The 8,373-nt window shown below is 35.7% G+C and overlaps 2 long non-coding RNA genes across 3 annotated transcripts; both read left to right on the top strand.

The window, feature by feature from the left end:
• Positions 1-380: 380 nt before the first annotated feature.
• Positions 381-3,666, top strand: LOC125802146 (uncharacterized). Of its 2 annotated transcripts, none has more exons than XR_007439083.1 (2): positions 381-562; positions 2,950-3,666. It is a non-coding gene; the product is annotated as an uncharacterized LOC125802146 (long non-coding RNA). The 2 variants fall into 2 exon arrangements; XR_007439084.1 differs by lacking the exon at positions 381-562 and adding an exon at positions 2,735-2,805.
• A 1,328-nt stretch (positions 3,667-4,994) lies between these two features.
• LOC125802147 (uncharacterized) lies at positions 4,995-7,568 on the top strand. Its single transcript, XR_007439085.1, has 3 exons — positions 4,995-5,299; positions 5,657-5,869; positions 7,361-7,568. It is a non-coding gene; the product is annotated as an uncharacterized LOC125802147 (long non-coding RNA).
• The last annotated feature ends 805 nt before the right edge of the window (positions 7,569-8,373 follow it).

Genomic DNA, 8,373 nt, shown 5'->3' with positions numbered 1-8,373 from the left:
CTTACATCAGGATAACCTTAACATATTTACAGTCAGGCTCCCCCCAAAAGAAAAGAAAAAAACATGAATGTGCTGTAAACATGAAAACATGATTCAGTTCTTAATTTGGCATCAATATTTAGAAATGGGCCTTGGCTCTTAAGGGTTAACCATTTTTTTCTAATCAGGACAGAATATTACTCCGGTAAAGTTGGTTTCATATTCGCATATTCGGATTTCTTTCTTCAATAGCTTTTGAACTGTGTGTGCAAAATGGTTAATACTTGCTTATTTTATATGCTGACATCCAAAGCAAGCAGCTACAACGTCTTTCCCCTCTCAAACATCTGCCTTTAGAAAACCACAGAACACATTGTCGTCTATGGGCTGCCGCGACCGGCTCTCACTAAAAACCAGGGGTTTCGTGCATGACGTATTTTTGGGGGCGGAGTTGTGGGAAGGCTGTTGTCGTAAGGGGAGGGACTTGAATAGGGTCAAGGAGCATGCGCAGAGAGGAACCCGCACAATTCAAAAGGCCGGTGTGAATCTGCTGCCGAAAAAAGAAACCGCTGGAGCAAGAAAGGTACAGTATAAGCTTTAAAACACATTGTTTGTGAAATAAAAAATGCACGTAACGAATACAATTATTAAAATCTAGGAAGAACAGTGTTTATTTATGGTGCTGTGTAATATCTGAGGCTCAATTCCATTTATTTATCAATGTAAAGCTCCAAAACGCCCCAAAGTTAGCTTTGCTGAACAATATTATTGAATGTACAGCAGTGTTGGGGCATCTGAATCTTAAATTACACCTAATTTAGTTCGATTGAGGTGACCATATCTGTTTAGTATCTTGCTTACATACCTGGTTGGTCTGGGGGGATTTCATGTTAGTTTAGTTCAATCTGATTTATATATATCTGGTATCCAAATACCTGGTTGGTCTGGCAGGTATTTCATGTTAGTTTAGTTCAATCTGATTTATATATATCTGGTATCCAAATACCTGGTTGGTCTGGCGGGTATTTCATGTCAGTGCAGTTTAAACTGTTTTATATATATCTGGTATCCAAATACCTGGTTGGTCTGGCGGGTATTTCATGTCAGTGCAGTTTAATCTGATTTATATATATCTGGTATCCAAATACCTGGATGTTGTGGCGGGTATTTCATGTTAGTATAGTTTAATCTGATTTATATATATATCTGGTATCCAAATACCTGGATGTTGTGGCGGGTATTTCATGTTAGTATAGTTTAATCTGATTTATATATATATCTGGTATCCAAATACCTGGATGTTGTGGCGGGTATTTCATGTCAGTGCAGTTTAATCTGATTTATATAAATATATCTGGTATCCAAATATAGGGGTGGGAATCGATTACTATCTCACGATTCGATTCGATTCCGATTTTGGGGGCCACGATTCGATTCAAAATCGATTTTTGATTCAAAACGATTTGAATTATAAATATTTCTGCTTCTGGCTTATGAATCGTATTGAAAAAAAAAACCCTCCATAATATACACTGGTCCTGGAGCAAGTAATGTGTTACAAAAACAATAAAATGTGCAGGAATGTGGGTCCTCAGTGACAGAGGAATCACTGGGATATCACAATGACGTTAATGAACAATAAATACATAAATAAATAACACTGCTTTATTACCAGGCTACTAGCGGTGGTGTGTAGGTGACGCTGCTGGGCTGATGTGATGATAGCAGTGGAGCGCTAAAGTTCAGGAGCAGCTGCTGATTAACTAGTTAATTTAAGGTGGTTGTATTTCTTCAGAAAGGGGGCAGGAGGTGGAGAAATTAATTCATATTGTCCATTCCTTAATTCCTCTGTGATGAGGAGCTGAAATTAGCTCTGATTAGCTTATTGTTATTTTTCCGTTCCGCCTTAAATGCTGCAGCCCGCTGCCACCTGTAGCGTTATTTAAGGTGGAACTGGAAAGTTAGCTAGTTAGCTAGCTAACAGTTACTGAAACTAACTACTAGCGATCTTTTTTATGCTTGTTATGAAGCATTCTGCCATAAAACATTGAAACTACACGTTAATCTAAGGTAATATAGTGCTTGTTCTGCCATCTTACCGGTGATTCTCAAACACCTACGCTCTGTGTGTGTCTGGAAGATCTCCAAAGGGACAAGCGCTATCCCCAGGGTTGCCAGGTCCAACAAAAATACCCAGCCCAAAATCAGTCTAAAACCCGCCCCTCAGAATCGATTTTGGGACATTTTAAATCGATTCTGAATCGTAGTAAATGAGAATCAAGATTCTTATGTGAATCGTTTTTTTGGCACACCTCTATCCAAATACCTGGTTGGTCTGGCGGGTATTTCATGTCAGTGTAGTTTAATCTGATTTATATATATCTGGTATCCAAATACCTGGATGGTCTGGCGGGTATTTCATGTCAGTATAGTTTAATCTGATTTATATATATCTGGTATCCAAATACCTGGATGGTCTGGCGGGTATTTCATGTCAGTATAGTTTAATCTGATTTATATATATCTGGTATCCAAATACCTGGATGGTCTGGCGGGTATTTCATGTCAGTATAGTTTAATCTGATTTATATATATCTGGTATCCAAATACCTGGATGGTCTGGCGGGTATTTCATGTCAGTATAGTTTAATCTGATTTATATATATCTGGTATCCAAATACCTGGTTGGTCTGGCAGGTATTTCATGTTAGTTTAGTTTAATCTGATTTATATATATCCGGTATCCAAATACCTGGATGTTGTGGCAGGTATTTCATGTTAGTTTAGTTTAATCTGATTTATTTCACTGCTACTGCTTCTAAATGGGTACAAATGAAGATAATTTTGGTTTCTGTATATATTTTGAGTTATTTGGTTGTCACAGATTTTAAATGCAAAAATAAGGTCAGAAAACATACATTTAAAATCTGACATGTTATCAATTGTTTTAATTATTGCTTGATTTTTTAGATTGCCTGTGACTGATGCAACAAGTGGTTCCACCATTCATGTGTCGGAAACTCACCTGAAGAGGAGGAGTTCCTTTGCCCTTTGTGCAAGATATAAGACAGCCCCTACCAACTAACTCATCCGCTGACCCTGCTTTTAAATGTCATTGCTACCACTGTTTTCCAACAACTCTAATCAGACTTCTTTTTCATTTTATGTTAAAAAAAAAAACACACCTTAAAGATGTATGTTATAACTTTATTGTAGACTTTGTCACCTGAGGTTGTTTATTTTTTAAAGACAATACCTTTTATAGTTTCCATCAATTACAGTTTGCCAATTCAACTATTTATTTTGACACAGCACATGCTAACCCTCACTTGCTGAGACTAAAGAATGTAAATGAACTTTGTGCCCTTTTTAGATAGAAAAAGCTGGAAAATATGTTCCGCAACGAAACTACATTTAGGTCAATATAATGTTCTCTTTTTGTATACTTCAGAATTTAATACATTTGCTATTTGAGTTTAGAAACAATATGCTCATAAACATACTTTTATTGTTAACATTGTTTTCATGCCTTATATCTAGATTGTATTAAATCCCATACATCTGACACAGAGGCAAACTATGTTCCGACTCAGGATAACTGTAGTCCCAGTGTAAAGAGTTAATGCATGAAAAAATAATTATATAAAACAATGAAAGTATATCCAATAAAAAAAATAAATAAATACATTTTGGCTAATGTGGTCTCAAACTGAATGTTGTATTATTTTCTACTATATTACACAATATAAATATTAACCAACGATAATCAACCTCTTATGCAAAAATAGTCACTTTATTCACCCAGTTAAAAGAAAGACACTTTATTTTAAACATTTTACATGTGCACTATCAAACATCAAAAGTACTGTGTACAAAAATTATTACTTGAAGTTAGCTATAGAGTGTACAGGGCCACCTCAAATAATTGTAATATCTTTGAAAAGTTACTTTATTTTAGTAATTTGGTTAAAAATGTGAAACTCATTATATAGATGTATTAAACACAGTGATCTATTTTAAGCATTTATTTATTTCATTGTTGATGATTATGAAGCTTACAGACAATGAAAACCCAAAAATCAGTGCATCAGAAAATTAGAATATTATTTAAAACCAATTGGTACTTTCTGCAGTGTGGGCAGTGTGCCAAGTCCTGCTGGAAAATGAAATCTTCATCTTCATAAAAGCTGTCAGCAGAGGGAAGCATGAAGTGTTGTAATATTTTGTGGGAAAACAAAACTGCACTGACTTTAGACTTGATAATAAAACACAGTTGATCAACACCAGCAGATGACAGACATGTCTCTCCAAACCATCACTGATTGGTGGAAACTTCACACTAGACCTCATGCAGTTTGGACTGTGTGTCTCTCCACTCTTCCTCCAGACTCCTCTCCCTTGATTTCCAAATAAAATGTAAAATTTACTGATGATCAGTGATGGTTGGAGAGACATGTCTGTCATCTGCTGGTGTTGATCCACTGTGTTTTATTATCAAGTCTAAAGTCGGTGCAGTTTTGTTTCCCCCCAAAATCTTACAGCACTTCATGCTTCTTCCCTCTGCTGACAACTTTTATGGAGATGCAGATTTCATTTTCCAGCAGGACTTGGCACACTTCCCACACTGCAGAAAGTACCAATTGGTCTTATATAATATTCTAATTTTCTGATTCACTGATTTTTAGGTTTTCATTTCACACGCTTAAAATATAGATCACTTTGTGTGTAATATATCTTTATAATATACGAGTTTCACATTTTTAACTGAATTACTGAAATAGTAACTTTGTGAGATGGCCCTGTACATTGCAGTCTAAGGTTTACGATGCAGCAAGTTTTTCACTTGCAATAAAGACTAGTATTCGGTTACTGTGGAGCTGGTATCAGAATTAAGAGGAAAAACTGCATGGACATTTTACCAACTTTTCTCTAAAAGACAAGAAGGCACTTGAGTGTGTTCTTGACAGTACAGAAGAAGTTCTGATGGATCTTCATGATTGACTGTTCACACGATCGCCACCTAGAAAAAAATATATACATTTATTTATCACAAAGAAATTCAACAATAACAAGATTTATGACTTATTTGGGGAAAAATCATAGTAAATAAATATAGATTACTACAAAATCACAGTTTTAAACAAAATACACAGATTTTACAACTAACAGAGTAAATGTACCCTGAATATCAGGACCAGTACAAAGAGTAACACAGGCTATTGAGGAATATGAATAAAGTTATTAGCACTATAGAGTGCATGAACATGAAAACGATATAAGATACATATCCTGCACATGAAATACCCACCAGACCAACCAGGTATTTGGATACCAGATATATATAAATCAGATTAAACTGCACTGACATGAAATACCCGCCACAACATCCAGGTATTTGGACACCAGATATATATAAATCAGATTAAACTAAACTAACATGAAATACCTGCCAGACCAACCAGGTATTTGGATACCAGATATATATATAAATCAGATTAAACTGCACTGACATGAAATACCCGCCACAACATCCAGGTATTTGGACACCAGATATATATAAATCAGATTAAACTGCACTGACATGAAATACCCGCCACAACATCCAGGTATTTGGACACCAGATATATATAAATCAGATTAAACTAAACTAACATGAAATACCCGCCACAACATCCAGGTATTTGGATACCAGATATATATAAATCAGATTAAACTATACTAACATGAAATACCCGCCACAACATCCAGGTATTTGGATACCAGATATATATAAATCAGATTAAACTGCACTGACATGAAATACCCGCCACAACATCCAGGTATTTGGATACCAGATATATATAAATCAGATTAAACTGCACTGACATGAAATACCCGCCAGACCAACCAGGTATTTGGATACCAGATATATATAAAACAGGTTAAACTGCACTGACATGAAATACCCGCCAGACCAACCAGGTATTTGGATACCAGATATATATAAATCAGATTGAACTAAACTAACATGAAATACCCGCCAGACCAACCAGGTATTTGGATACCAGATATATATGAATCAGATTAAACTGCACTGACATGAAATACCCGCCACAACATCCAGGTATTTGGACACCAGATATATATAAATCAGATTAAACTATACTAACATGAAATACCCGCCAGACCATCCAGGTATTTGGATACCAGATATATATAAATCAGATTAAACTGCACTGACATGAAATACCCGCCACAACATCCAGGTATTTGGATACCAGATATATATAAATCAGATTAAACTAAACTAACATGAAATACCTGCCAGACCAACCAGGTATTTGGATACCAGATATATATAAATCAGTTTAAACTGCACTGACATGAAATACCCGCCAGACCATCCAGGTATTTGGATACCAGATATATATAAATCAGATTAAACTAAACTAACATGAAATACCTGCCAGACCAACCAGGTATTTGGATACCAGATATATATAAATCAGTTTAAACTGCACTGACATGAAATACCCGCCAGACCATCCAGGTATTTGGATACCAGATATATATAAATCAGATTAAACTAAACTAACATGAAATACCCGCCAGACCATCCAGGTATTTGGATACCAGATATATATAAATCAGATTAAACTAAACTAACATGAAATACCTGCCAGACCATCCAGGTATTTGGATACCAGATATATATAAAACAGGTTAAACTGCACTGACATGAAATACCCGCCACAACGTCCAGGTATTTGGATACCAGATATATAAATCAGATTAAACTACACTGACATGAAATACCCGCCAGACCAACCAGGTATTTGGATACCAGATATATATGAATCAGATTAAACTGCACTGACATGAAATACCCGCCACAACATCCAGGTATTTGGACACCAGATATATATAAATCAGATTAAACTACACTGACATGAAATACCCGCCACAACATCCAGGTATTTGGATACCAGATATATATAAATCAGATTAAACTAAACTAACATGAAATACCCGCCAGACCATCCAGGTATTTGGATACCAGATATATATATAAATCAGATTAAACTACACTGACATGAAATACCCGCCAGACCATCCCGGTATTTGGATACCAGATATATATAAAACAGGTTAAACTGCACTGACATGAAATACCCGCCACAACGTCCAGGTATTTGGATACCAGATATATATAAATCAGATTAAACTAAACTGACATGAAATACCCGCCAGACCATCCCGGTATTTGGATACCAGATATATATAAAACAGGTTAAACTGCACTGACATGAAATACCCGCCACAACATCCAGGTATTTGGATACCAGATATATATAAATCAGATTAAACTATACTAACATGAAATACCCGCCAGACCATCCAGGTATTTGGATACCAGATATATATAAATCAGATTAAACTGCACTGACATGAAATACCCGCCAGACCATCCAGGTATTTGGATACCAGATATATATAAATCAGATTAAACTAAACTAACATGAAATACCTGCCAGACCAACCAGGTATTTGGATACCAGATATATATAAATCAGTTTAAACTGCACTGACATGAAATACCCGCCAGACCATCCAGGTATTTGGATACCAGATATATATATATCAGATTAAACTAAACTAACATGAAATACCTGCCAGACCAACCAGGTATTTGGATACCAGATATATATAAATCAGTTTAAACTGCACTGACATGAAATACCCGCCAGACCATCCAGGTATTTGGATACCAGATATATATAAATCAGATTAAACTAAACTAACATGAAATACCCGCCAGACCATCCAGGTATTTGGATACCAGATATATATAAATCAGATTAAACTAAACTAACATGAAATACCCACCAGACCAACCAGGTATTTGGATACCAGATATATATGAATCAGATTAAACTAAACTAACATGAAATACCCACCAGACCAACCAGGTATTTGGATACCAGATATATTTATATAAATCAGATTAAACTGCACTGACATGAAATACCCGCCACAACATCCAGGTATTTGGATACCAGATATATATAAATCAGATTAAACTGCACTGACATGAAATACCCGCCAGACCAACCAGGTATTTGGATACCAGATATATATAAAACAGTTTAAACTGCACTGACATGAAATACCCGCCAGACCAACCAGGTATTTGGATACCAGATATATATAAATCAGATTGAACTAAACTAACATGAAATACCTGCCAGACCAACCAGGTATTTGGATACCAGATATATATAAATCAGATTGAACTAAACTAACATGAAATCCCCCCAAACCAACCAGGTATGTAAGCAAGATACTAAACAGATATGGTCACCTCAATCGAACTAAATTAGGTGTAATTTAAGATTCAGATGCCCCAACACTGCT

This window comes from Astyanax mexicanus, chromosome 5 (assembly GCF_023375975.1).
Source record: "Astyanax mexicanus isolate ESR-SI-001 chromosome 5, AstMex3_surface, whole genome shotgun sequence".
NCBI lineage: Eukaryota > Metazoa > Chordata > Actinopteri > Characiformes > Acestrorhamphidae > Astyanax > Astyanax mexicanus.
Note: the sequence above shows the minus strand (reverse complement) of the source record. Positions and strands in the feature narration are given on the sequence as shown.